Source organism: Pongo abelii, chromosome 1, assembly GCF_028885655.2.
Source record: "Pongo abelii isolate AG06213 chromosome 1, NHGRI_mPonAbe1-v2.0_pri, whole genome shotgun sequence".
Classification (NCBI taxonomy): Eukaryota; Metazoa; Chordata; class Mammalia; order Primates; family Hominidae; genus Pongo; species Pongo abelii.
This window is the reverse complement of record NC_071985.2, coordinates 202,099,483-202,112,817: the sequence shown is the minus strand read 5'-3', so window position 1 is coordinate 202,112,817 and position 13,335 is coordinate 202,099,483. Positions and strand designations below refer to the sequence as shown.

Here is a 13,335-nt window from a genome sequence, read left to right as displayed (position 1 = left end):
ACGATCTGTTTTTTTAAACAACTTTGTTGAGATATGATTCATATGCCATAAAATTTGACCTTTCAAAGCATACAATTCAGTGGTTTTTAGCATGTTTGCCAAGCTGAGCAGCCATCATCTCTATCTAATTGCAGAATATTTTCACCACCACAAAAGGAAACCCTGTCCCCATTAGCAGGCCCTGCCCATTCCTCTCTCCCCTTTCCCCAGCCATAGGCAACCACAAATCTACTCTCTATCTCTGTGGATTTGTATATTCTGGATATTTTATATAAATGGAATCATATGATCACATATATGTTTATTTATTTAACTTTTTAGACCATTTCACTTTTATGCTATTGAGAAATGAGGTTCCAAACAGACTTTACTTTCCAAACTGTTTACCTATTGTCCCAGCACTGCTTCTGTGTCCCCTTCACCTTCTTTGGTGATTGGTGATATGTTCTAGTTTTTGCTATCAGCTCTGCTTCTGGGCCCTCAATTCTGCCCCATTGATGTTTCTGTTCAGGATACCTACAGGATGTGAAGTCAGATAGGAGTTGATCTAAATCCCAGATCTCATATGTTAGCTGTGACATCCACTTATTAATTTATCCTACAAATATTTACTGAATTCTATGCCAAGTCTTTTTTTTTTTTTTTTTTTTGAGACAGGGTATCTATTGCCCAGGCTGGAGTGCTGGAGTGAAGTGGCATGATCACAGCTCGCTGAAGCCCCAACCTCCTGGGCTCAAGCCATCCTCCTGCTCAGTCTCCCAAGTAGCTGGGACCACAGGTGTGTGCCACCACAGCCGGCTAATTTTTGTATTTTTTTGTAGAGACAGGGTTTTGCCATGTTGCCCAGGCTGGTCTCCAACCACTGGGCTCAATCTATCCACCCACCTTGGCCTCCCGAAGTGTTGAGATTACAGGTGTGAGTCACCACGCCCCGGCCCAAGTCTTATCCTAGGGACTGGGGACCCAGCAATGCAGATTTGGTCCCTGTTTTAAGCAGAGGGACCAACACAATCTGGCAGGGAAAGTTCCTATGGATAGAAACACAGACACAAACAGCAGCAGTGACAGTGAGGCAGTTTGTATATATTTTCTTTTTATATCTTAATCTTCATAACTGGCCTTAAGGCCCCATTTTCCAGATGAAAAAAAATGAGGTTCAGAGTAGTCAACTAACTTGTCCATTGCAAATTCGTTGCGAGTGGCACACCAGTCTTGGTAAGTGGTAAACCAGGCTGATGTCGAGCCCTTGGGATTAAGCCCTCTGCTATACCAAGGTGAAAGGGCCATAGAGGGCCAGTGAGCGAGAGGCAGGCCAGGAGAAAGGAAGAACAGCTGGTCCAAGGTCTCAGAGCAGGTTCGTTTCTGGGGAAAGACCCCTATCTCTGCTGCCCCAGGCAGAGGAAGACTTGGGCCCTTTGAAAGGAAAATAAAGCCTCGGGATCCCCAAATCACTAAGCCAAGGGAAATATCAGGCTGGGAAATATGTCAGGCAAACCCACCTCCCATTTTATTCCTAAATAAGATAGCTACATACCTCCCTCACAAACTGCCCACAAGAAAATTTGTTGTGGGCCTCAAGGTCTTTATCCTAAAACAGTTCTGTTGAATTTCACCCTGGCAATGTAAACTAATAGCTGATCTTCAGAGGTGCGGATAGAAAGTCATCCTTCTGCTCACCTGAGACAAATGCATATCTGATTGTTTCCTCTGCCCTATTGTTTATGTAAAAATGCAGATTCACTGAGTCAGACTAAATTGTGTATTCACAATTTAGTGGAAGGCTGATCAAGGACTCAATGCAATCTTTCATCTCTTATCAACCTTTTGTCTCTTATGACCTGGAAGCACCCCTGCCGCCTTCAAGCTGTCCCACATTGCAAGACTGAACCAATGTACATCTTACACATATTGATTGATGTCTCCTGGCTCCCTATGAATCAAAGCAAGCTGTATCCCGACCACCTTAGGCACACGTCAGGACCTCCTGAGGCTGTGTGATGGGTGCATCCTTAAGCTTGACAAAATAAACTTTCTACATTGACTGAGATCTGTCTCAGGTATTTGGGGTTCACAGCCCTGCCATCTCTGCCCTCCTCCCCACCTCCTGCCCTGGGCATGGCTAGCAGACAAAAACCTGGAGAGCAGCCCACTCCCTGTTGATTGTCCTTCACTGGAACAGGCAGAGGAGGTTCTGGGTCACAGCACAGAGGTAGGGTGTAAGCCTGCAGGAGATTACAACTGATCCCTGAGGTGGGGCTGCCCCAAGGTGGTGGCTTCAGCCTGGGAGGGCCAGAAGAGCTCAGGTTGAGACCTCAGCAGTCCACGTGGAGAGGGAGGGTGGGGAGAGGGTGGGGAGATGACTAGACCCTGAGTGATGCACACAGGCTCCCACTTCCATTCGAAGACACTTCCATTGAGATGCTTCAACCCACCAATCCAAACCCTCACACTATGCCTAGGCGCCACCACTACCCTATTTACAGCAGTCTGTGCTCTTACACAAAACGACATCAAAAAAATCGTAGCCTTCTCTACTTCGAGCCAACTAGGACTTATAGTAGTCACAATTGGCATCAACCAACCACATCTAGCATTTCTACACATCTGCACCCACACTTTCTTTAAAGCCATGTTATTTATATGCTCCAGATCCATCATTCATAACTTCAATAACGAACAAGACATTCGAAAAATAGGAGGACTGCTTAAAATTATACCCCTTAAATCTGCAGTGGAGGGCAAGAGACACGACCCCAGGAGACAGCAACTGGTGATCTGAGGCAGTGGAACAAGCTCCCTGTTGGAGTCTGAGGCCTTGGTCCTACTCCCAGTTTCACTCCTGGTTTGCTGAATGATCTGGAGACCTCTGGGTCCCACGGCTTTCCATTTGCAGAGCGGAAAGAGTGGATGGGAAGTTTCTAGGTTCCCTCCACTTCTCATCATTGCCGGCATTTGCTTATAACAGGGGTTGGACTCCTCTCTGTGCACCTGTCCTGCGGGCAGACCTAGGAAGGTATATTTTTCTGGCTGGGAGATTTGGGCTGAGCAGTCCAGGGTGGCCGAGGTTTAGAGGGGACAGCTAGGGAAGTACTTCCCCTATCCCTTAAGATCTGGGCTGGACTCTGCTCTTCCCATAGGGATTTACCTGAAGCCCAGGAACACCGGAGATCTGACTCCTGAAACTGCCTTTGCAAAATTAAAACACCGAGAGAAATCTAAAACGGCTGACCCCATATCGCTGCTTTTTTTAAAAAAATTAGCTTTTGGTGTACAAGTGTTTTTTTGTTTTGTTTTGTTTTGTTTTGTTTTTGATACATGGATGAATTATACAGTGGTGAATTCTGAGATTTTAGAAAATGAAATAAAAATACAATTTCATTTCAAGTAACATCTAAATACATGTTGTGCTTATAAATAAATTCAACAGACTGGGTGCGGTGGCTCACCTGTGTGTGTGGGTGTGTATATATATATATGTGTGCGTGGGTGTGGGTGTGGGTGTGTATATTCACCTTTTTGAAGATTATCTATCGTTATCTCCAAACAGGGAACATTAAGAGAACATAAAAAGAAACCACAATATAGGAGATATCATATTTACGTCCAACAAAGGGTTTTTTTAGAGTGTGTACGTATATATATATATAGTGTCTGATAAGATAAACAGCACAATGAAACAATTTCTCAAAAGACTTGATACTTCAGAAAAGAAGATACATGAATGGTCAATTAGCATCGGAAAAGATGCCCTACTGTTTAGTCATCAGGGAGATCAATCAATACAACAATGTGATACCAGTACATATCCAAGAGAATGGCTAAAATTAAAAAGGCCGAAAATAGCACGTTGGTGAGGATACAAAGCACTTAGAAGTCTTATACTTGTAGGAATGAAAAATGGTAGGACTTGTTTGAAAATCTAACAGTTTCTTAAAGGTTAAACATATACAAATCAGACGGACAGTCATTCCATTCCTAGGAATTTACACACTATGTCTGCACATGACCTATATGTGTATTTCCAGACCAGACTGAGGGGTGGGCTGCTATTTCTTGTGGCCCAGTAACGAGATGCAGATGAACTGGGGAGGAAGAGAGTTTTTACTTCTGCAACTGGTTACAGGGAAAAGGCCGGGAAATTATCACCAGACCAACTCAAAATTACAAAGTTTTCCTGAGCTTATGTACCTTCTAAGCTATGTGTGTATGTGGAAGTGTGCATTCATCTAAATACATAAGTGATTAACTTCTTCTAATCTATAACTAAGGTCTGAGTCCTGAAGACCTTCCTCTGGAGCCTCAGTAAATTCACTTAATCTAAATGGGTCTAGGTGTTGGGCACCCTTATCTTGTCTCCCGCTAAATCACAGAGGTATGGGGAGTTCCTTCAGACCTCCAATAAACTTGTTTGTGGAGGCCTGGGGAGTTTCTTCAGACCCCCAATAAAACTTGTTTAATACTAAATGACTCCTGCTAAGAATGCCTTCATTATTTTGTCATGCTTTAAGGCCCAGGAAAAGCCTAGGCAAAACTCTTGGTGGGCTTTGGTTGCATTCCAGCCTTTGTAATAAGGGCACGGGCTTTTTTTTCCCCCTCTTAATATTTAACTGGACCACTCAGTCAGTACTGAAACAGTTGTTAGGGAGGCCTGTGTTAGTGAGACCTGGCCTGCCACATATGGGTGCTCATGATAGTTTCTTCATAATAGCCCAAACGTGGAATGATAGAAATGTCCAATAACAAGTGAAAGTATAAACAAACATGGTATAGCCACACAAAGGAATACTACTCAGCAATTACAAGGCATTAACCGTTGATGCAAATACTCATATGGATGGATTTTAAAATTATGTTGATGCATGAAAGAAGGCAGACACAAAAGAATAGGGTATAATTTTGTTTATAGAAAATGGTTGAAAATGGAAACGGATCTGAAGTGACAGCAGCTCCTTAAGGCTGAGGGCTGAAAGACTAGTGAACTGCAAAGGGGTACAAGAAATTTTGGGGCATAGGAAATTCCTCTATCTTGGTTGTGGCAGTAGTTCCATTAGTGTATACATTTGTAAACATGCATTGAATTACACATTTTAAAGTGGTGCAGCCTGTTGCACCTAAATGATGCCTTTATAGCATTGATTTCATCATCTTAATTTCTCCATACTAGCAGTTAGCAGCTAGAAAATGAAATTCAATACACAATAGAGATTAATAGTCAGAATCATTACATGCTTAAGAATACATACAATGAAGCAGGTACAAGGCCCCTAAAAGCAATTGGTGAGAAAAATTAAAGAAGACTAAATAGAGAAATATGTATCATGTTCATTGATTTGAAGGTTCAATTTTGTTAACATATTACCTCAACAGAATTCTGATTAATATTTCTAGCAGGAGATTTTAGAGAAATGTAAAAGCTAATTTCCAAATGTATTTGAAAATCCAAGAACCTAGAATAGTCAAGTCGGGCTTGAAGAAGCAGTAAGTTGAAGGACTTACTCTGCTAGACTTCAAACCTGATTTTAAAGCTACAGTAATTTAAAAACAGTAGTACTGGTGTAAGTATTCATAAATATATCAAAGTACAAGAATACAGATTCAAACAATATGACCACATATGTATAGTTATTTAGTTGTTTTAGTAGAATCTTTTTTATTCATAAAAAATCCCTCAAAAAAGTTTTCCAAGCACACACAGGAGGGCTATGAGTAGGGGAAGGTGTCTGTCCATCTATCCCTGGCCCCCAGCCCATGTGGTTTTGGCAGCAATAGGGGTGTGGGGTAATGGCCCCCAAAATTAAAATGGCATATGCGTGTATGAGAAGGAAAGGGGGGCAAAGCTGTGGGGAACAGCTGAGGGGAAGGAACAAAGGAGGTCAGTACTGGCAACGCTGAAGGTGGAAGGCCATTTCATAACATTTCTTGTTGATGAAACTGCCATGGACAGCTTCTTTGCCCATCAGCAGGCCTAGGGTCTTGGTAGTCATGGTGACAGTGACATTGAAGGTGGGGGCTCCACCGATGCTCTTCGTTTGAAGATCTACAGTCAATTCCCCATCCTGCAGCAGTGAGTTCGGGACACAGTACATTTCTGGCCCCGCAGTGTCAGCCCATTCACAAAAATCTTGACCAGTCTTTGCCAACCAGGACACCAACCTTAGCTGGCGTGATGTTCACGAAGGTTTTCCCAGAGGGAGGGTGAGTCCTTGTTGCCCACGATGACCGCGAACCTGACAGGTCCCATCCGCCACGAGGCTGTAGATAGAGGCGTCCACCCGGCCGTTGCGCGGCTGCCAGGGCTCCCCTGGTCGCTGCTGCTGGGGCCGCCTGGGTTGGCGGGCAGGGGAGACGGAGAGCTGCGGGCAGGGGCTGCCCTCCTCACCAAGGCTCTGCAGCGGCCCTCGCACCGCCATATATATATATTTATTATACTTTAAGTTCTAGGGTACATGTGCACAACGTGCAGATTTGTTACATAGGTGTACATGTGCCATGTTGCTTTGCTGCACCCATTAACTCGTCATTTACATTCAGTATTTCTGCTAATGCTTTCCCTCCCCCAGCCCCCCACCCCAGGACAGGCTGTGGTGTGTGATGTTCCCTGCCCTGTGTCCAAGTGTTCTCGTTGTTCAATTCCCATCCATGAGTGAGAACATGCTCACGCCGCCACTTCTAAATGTTTTAAAAACAAAGACACCAATGCCCTTCATTGGGGAAATGAAAGACTTTTAAGTAAAATGATTTTGAGTGAAATAATATTTGTTGTTTTAAAAAGTTAATATTAACCACTCTCCATCATTCATTGAAATTAACTTAAGATGTGAAAGTTAAAATTAGAAGCCTTGTAAAGGAAAAATACGAAATAATTCCCTGAACTTGACATAAGAAAATGTTTCTTAGACTAGATACTGTAACATTCACCACAATAAGAAATCAAGCGAATTGCACTTCATTTTTAAAAACCTTCTGCTTATTATGTTGTTGTTTAACAACTTAAAAGCTATCTGTAGACCAGGAATAGAAAATAATTATTTGCTATATAATATAGCAAAAAATATGTATATATAAATGGATGCATTCAAAATATATAAAAATATATAAAGAACCCCTATAGATTACAAAGAAAATGACAAACACACCAGTATATCAATGAACATAAAATTTTGAGAAGATATTTTCCATAAGAACATATCTTACTGAACATTAGGCTTGAGAAAACCAAAATAGGATATCACTACCCACCTAGTAGAATGGCTATAATTTAAAAGACTGAAAATATTAAGTGTGTGGGAATGTAGGGCAACTGGAAATGGCCTACATCTTTCTTAGAAATGTAAAATAATACGATGACTTTGCAAAACTCTGTGTCCATTTTCTTCCCATTCACCAAGCAACTCCATCCGTAGCTATAGATACCCAGGAAAATAAGTATGTACCTTCACAGAAATAATTGTATGAGAATATTCATAGTTACTTATGCACAGTAGCCAACAAGTAAACCTGTCTCCCATCAGAAAAATGGATATCAAATTGTGTAATAATATAGAATCACTAGGATATTACTTGGCCAAAACAAAATGAAACAAGGGAAAAACACAATCAAACAAATCAGTGGCCTATATAAGCACCTGAGTAGGAGAAGTCAAAACAAGAGAAAGTACTAAATGATTCCATTTTTTTGTTTTTTTGAGAAGGAGTCTCACTCTGTCCCCCAGGCTGGAGTGCAGTGGCACGATTTCGGCTCTGCCTCCCGGGTTCCAAAAATTTTCCCTGCCTCAGCCTGTCAAGTAGCTGGGATTACAGGCACCTGCCACCACACCTGGCTAATTTTTTGTATTTTCAGTAGAGGCAAGGTTTTACCATGCTGGCCAGGCTGGTCTTGAACTCCTGACCTCAGGTGATATGCCTGCCTCAGCCTTGCAAGGTCTTGGGATTACAGGCATGAGCCACCAGGCCCAGCCAAAATGATTCCATTTTTATGAAGCACATGATCAAGCAAAATGAATCTATGGTGGCTGCTAAGTTTAAATATTGGTCCCCTCCAAATCGCAAGTTTAAATGTGGTCCCCAGTGTCGGAGGTGGGGGTAAATGGGAGGTGTTTGGGTCATGGGAGTGGATCCCTCATGAATAGATTAATCCCCACCCTGGGAGAAGGTAGTGAATGAATTCTCACTCTCTTGGTTCCTGTAGGAGCTGGTTATTAAAAAGTGCCTCTCACCTTTACTTGCTCTCTTTTGCTTCCTCTCTCACCATATGATCTCTGCACACCCTGGTTCCTTTTCACTTTCTGCTGCAAGTGGAAGCGGCCTCAGGCCCTCATTAGGAGCAGATGTGGGTGCCATGCTTCTTGTGCAGCCTGCAGAACTATGAGCAAAAGGCACCTCTTTTCTTTATAAATTACCCAGCCTCTGGTATTCCTTTCCAGCAACACAAAGGGGCTAATGCAGTGACAACATTCAGAATATATTCTTCATTTGGGGGATGAGTATTGACTGGCAAGAACCACATCAGAATTTTGTGGCATGGGGGAAAATGTTCTCTGTCTTTAACTGGGTGTTATTATACAATGTATAATTATATTAAAATTTATTAATCTGTACCTTTAGGTTTTTTGCAGTATACTCTATGCAAATTTTACCTCAGTGAAGAACTGTTAGCATACAACAAAGAGAGCAATAACAAACACTCAAAAATTGAAAATTGACAGAAAGTAGGTAACAAATATTTAGCCTAGAAATAAGAGGGATCCGTTGAGAAGAAACCAAAAGCAATGGAATAGAACAAAGACAAAAAAAGTATAATAAAAATAGTTTTAAATTTCAAAGTTTGAAATGATATTAAAGTGGCACACTGTTTCCTTGGAAAAACCAAGCGAGAACCACAACTCTGAGACTAATTCCAGCAAAAGTATGTGAATCAGTTTGATCTAATGGTACAAGGTTAGCTTTGAAGGCCAAAAGGAATTGGTTTCTAATTCTTATTCCTCTCCTCACTAGTTTTATGACCTAGGGAAATTTTGCAATCTTTCTGAGTTTGTTTTCTCATCAGGAACAGGATAATACCTAAGTAACAGGATAGTTGATAGATTTAAATATGATCACATGGCAGTGGACATGAGCCATAATTAGCTGTTAAGAATATATTTACACTGAACTCTCCTTTATCCATGTTAAAATTGTAGATAAACAACAATTGACAAAGAATAGACAAAATGTTCTAACATAAATATTCTTCTTTGTTTCTAGAAAGAAGTCACACATACAGTAAAAATAATTAGAGAGGACCTAGTTCATATTGAGCAATCTTCCCCAAACCCTGAAACAGGTCTTTCTAACACCAGAAATATCTTGAGTGAGTCCAACCCCTGCAGTCCCCTCTGTCTGGAATAGACAGAGGAAGTTTGCTCCAGCCTTAGAACAGCATGGACTGGCAAGCGTTCTCACAGAGGTCTCAACTTCAACTCTAAAGGGCCTCAGGAATATGTGCAACTGGGTCGGGTTAAGGCCAAGCTGAATCACATGACCAGGGCTCTCACCAGCACCAAAGTCAGTGGAAGGATATCAGTCCCCAGAGCTCTGTTACAGGCCATGGATACTCCATGGAGGGGTGGTGAGCATATGAATAACAATCAGGAGAAAAATTGGTAATGGACAGGAGGCGTAAATAAACAATGTCCACCCTCCTCTAAAACCCAGGAAAGTTCTCATTCAAAAGACGATGTCTTGAAGGAAACATAGGTACAAATCTTTGTGACTTTGGATTAGACATTTTTAAAGTAGGCACAAACAACCAAAAAATAGATAGATAAATGGACTTCATTAAAATAAAAAACTTATATGCTTCAAAGGACACCATCAAGGAAGTGAAAAGATAATCCACATAATGGGAGAACTATTTCCAAATTATATATTTGACACAGGTCTAGTACCTAGAGTATATAAGGAATTCATATAACTGAGCAATAAATGACAACCACATTTAACAATGGGAAAAAAGCTGTGAGTAGAGGTTTCTCTAAAGGAAACACACAAATGGCCAAGAAGCACATGCAAAGATGTTCAATGTTTTTCATCAGTAGGAAAATGTAAATTTAAACCAGAATGAGATGCCACTTCACACCCACCAGTATGACTTAAGAAAAAAATAAAGACAACACATGTTTCAAAAGTGATGGAGAATATGGAATTCTCATATATTACTATTGGGAATCTAAAATGGCATAGCTACTGAAGTTGGTAAACAGTGTGTGAGTTCCTCAAAAAGTTAAACATAAAGAAAAGTTAAACATAAAGTGACATATGATGCAGCAATTGCACTCCTAGGTTTATAACCAAGAAAACGAAAAACAGGTGTTCACTCAAAAACTTGTACAAAGCTGTTCACAGCAGCATTATTCATAATAGTTAAAAAGTGGAAACATCTTAAACCACCATCAGTTGATGAATAAACAAAACGTGGTACAACCATATAGTGGAATATTATTTGGCCATAAAAAGTTGAAGTACTGATGCAGGCTAAAAAGGATGAAACTTGAGAACAATATTCTAAGAAGCAGATAGAAAATACCACGCTTTGTTATTCCATATAGAGGAAGTGCCCAGAACAAGTACATCAATATATAGAGAAAGTAGATTAGTGGTTGTCAGAGAGCGCAAGAAGGGGGGAATTGGAGAGTGACTGCCCATAGTACAGGCATGCTTTTTGGCATTATGAAAATATTCTGGAATTAGGTAGTGGTGATTGTTGCGAAAGTTTTGGATTATGGTAAAAGACACTGAAATGTATGCTTAAAAATGGTGAATTTTGTGATATATAAATTATACTGTAGAAATAATAATAATAACAGCAGTAATAAAGCAAGGTGTCTTTCCACATCTCCATGTCCTGTATTTTCCTTAAAAAAAAGAAAGAAAAAAAAAAGCATTTCAGGGCCAGGTTCAGTAGCTAACTCCTGTAATACCAGCACTTTTGGAGGCCTAGGTGGGAGGATCGCTTGAGGCCAGAAGTTCGAAACCAGCCTGAGCAACATAGTAAGACCTTGTCTCTATGAAAAATAAAAAATTAGCCAGAAATGGTGATGTGTGCCTAGAGTTCCAACTACTTGGAAAGCTGAGGCAGGAGGATCGCTTGAGCCCAGAAGTTCAAGGTTGCTGTGATCTATAATCACCAGTGCACTCCAGCCTAGGTGACAGAATAAGACCCTGTCTCAAAACAAAAAAAAGCATCTCACTTTAATAGTAAGTGGCCAAAATATGATGCTGGCTGCATGTTGTGAGGAAATGTGTTAGATGAAAGAAGTTAAATTCCAGAAGTTTTCCTTTTTTCAGAAATGAGGTGTAGGGGAGAGAAATACATACTTGGAAAGAACTGACCCAGCTGAATTGGAAAATGTGGGAAGGGGATGGGAAGAGGCTGGTCCACCTGATATCTGGCTCCAGGACTTACAGCAAGGGGAACTTGGGCAAGTTACAGACTCTCTGTGCCTCAGTTTCTTCATCAGCAAAACAGAAAGAATCATCCCATAAACTGTAAGGTCAATGCTGTCAGTGGGTCCCCAAATTGACTGCACATCTGAGTCATGTTAACAAACACATTCCAGACCCCACCTGAGCCCTCTGAATCGGAATCCCTGCAAGGAGAACAATGAACTTGTATTTGCACTGACTTTCCCAGCTGTTGCTTACTTCGATCAACTTGGGGGTAGGACCCACTGAGCTGCATCACATCATTCCACAGCCAAAACACAACAGCAGAACAAGAATATTTTCAATGCAGTCTCTAAAGCAGAGGAGAAACTGTTGAGGGAACCTAGAAGTAAAGGAGATCTGGCTTGCTGGGCTCCATTTAAACTTTGAGTATAGCAGAGACACGAGCCCTTTGGGACACATGCCTGATGCAGTGACACTCCAACTTCGGAAGAGTGGAAGCCCTAATTTCAAATTCAAGCATGCTTTGAGTAGAAATTAAGTTTGCCTCTTTTTGCACAGCAAGATGGCCAATCTTTCCTAAGCTGCTCACCTTACAAGAAAAAGAATCGTACTGCTAAGAATTCAAACTTCATTAGTCATGGGTAAGTAAGGAAGTCTTATAAATCTATTTTAGCCACCTAACAAGAAACTAGAAATTTAGCAAGTTCTTTCACTTTCAGGACAGTTGTGTTCACTAGATCAGAGGCACTGAGACATGAAGAACAGACCCCTAAAAAGGGAAAGTGTTCCTTTCAGTTTTAGGACATCACTGGAATATTAGGGAAGTGGAAACACAGCTGCCCACTCTACAGTATGGGTTGCCTTTGTGTCTGGAATGTGCCTAACGTCCTGATCCCTGTGCCCTTTTCAGGGAGCCTTGGGAGGAGCCCAAATCACTGATGGAATTGGACAGTGCATGGAGATGGTTCAGCAGGATGAGGGTAAGTGCAGGGGCAAGTCCAGGTCATACTGAGAGACAACGAGTGGTGCTGACGGGGACAGACAAAGATAAAATCAAAAGTTTATACTTCATCTTCAAAAACTCAAACTAATAACAAACTTGGCCTTATGAGAAATAATAAGTATTTTTCTATTTACATGAGAATTTAATCTCAAAACAGGAATCAGAAAAATATTAAGTCCAGGGCATAAAACCTAAACCATTGCTCATATTTATTCTTTCTAAATAGAGCAAACTGTAAAATCTTCTCCATAAAATGCACACTGTGGTTATGAAAAGGCCAAAGTCTTAGTGAGAATCAGTGGTATTCCATAGAAGAGTGAATTAAACACAGCCAAGGGAAGACCCAAGTCTCATACTTCTCTTGTATATTCCAGAGTTCCAGGGGAATTCCAGGTGATAGAGGTTATTTCCCACACTGTTAAAGCAAGGTTGCAGACACTTGGGAATTTTGGTCCCAGTACTCTAGGAGGTCACACCTCTGTCCTGGAAAATACTACAGGAATGTATACTCTTCCTATGACTCATTCTGGTCATTCTTCCAGCATCACAAAAACCAAAAAAGATGGAAATATGTCCAAATAGATGATTTGCTATCCCTCTTCTTCAGGTTTCTTACTTGTTACTTATGGATAATAGCATTACCACGGGATTATGATGAAGATACAATGTCCAAATATGAGCACAGTTTTGAGCAAAATGCCTTGTACGAATTGGTCAATGAAGAACTAGTAAATAATTATGTGAATATTTACTGAATTATATGGGTCCTATGAATAATTACTGAATAATTACTGTGATTGCTTTTATTGGCAGTGCTGAAAACTCATCCCTGTGTGACCTCAAGTAAGCCATGTAACTCTGTGAACCTGCAGTTTTATCATTTTTAAAATAAAGAAACATGACAG

The 13,335-nt window shown here is 41.0% G+C and overlaps 1 pseudogene; it reads right to left on the bottom strand.

Annotated features, from left to right (window-relative positions):
• Positions 1–5,744: 5,744 nt before the first annotated feature.
• On the bottom strand, positions 5,745–6,241 carry LOC134761378 (profilin-1-like; annotated as a pseudogene).
• Positions 6,242–13,335: the final 7,094 nt, after the last annotated feature.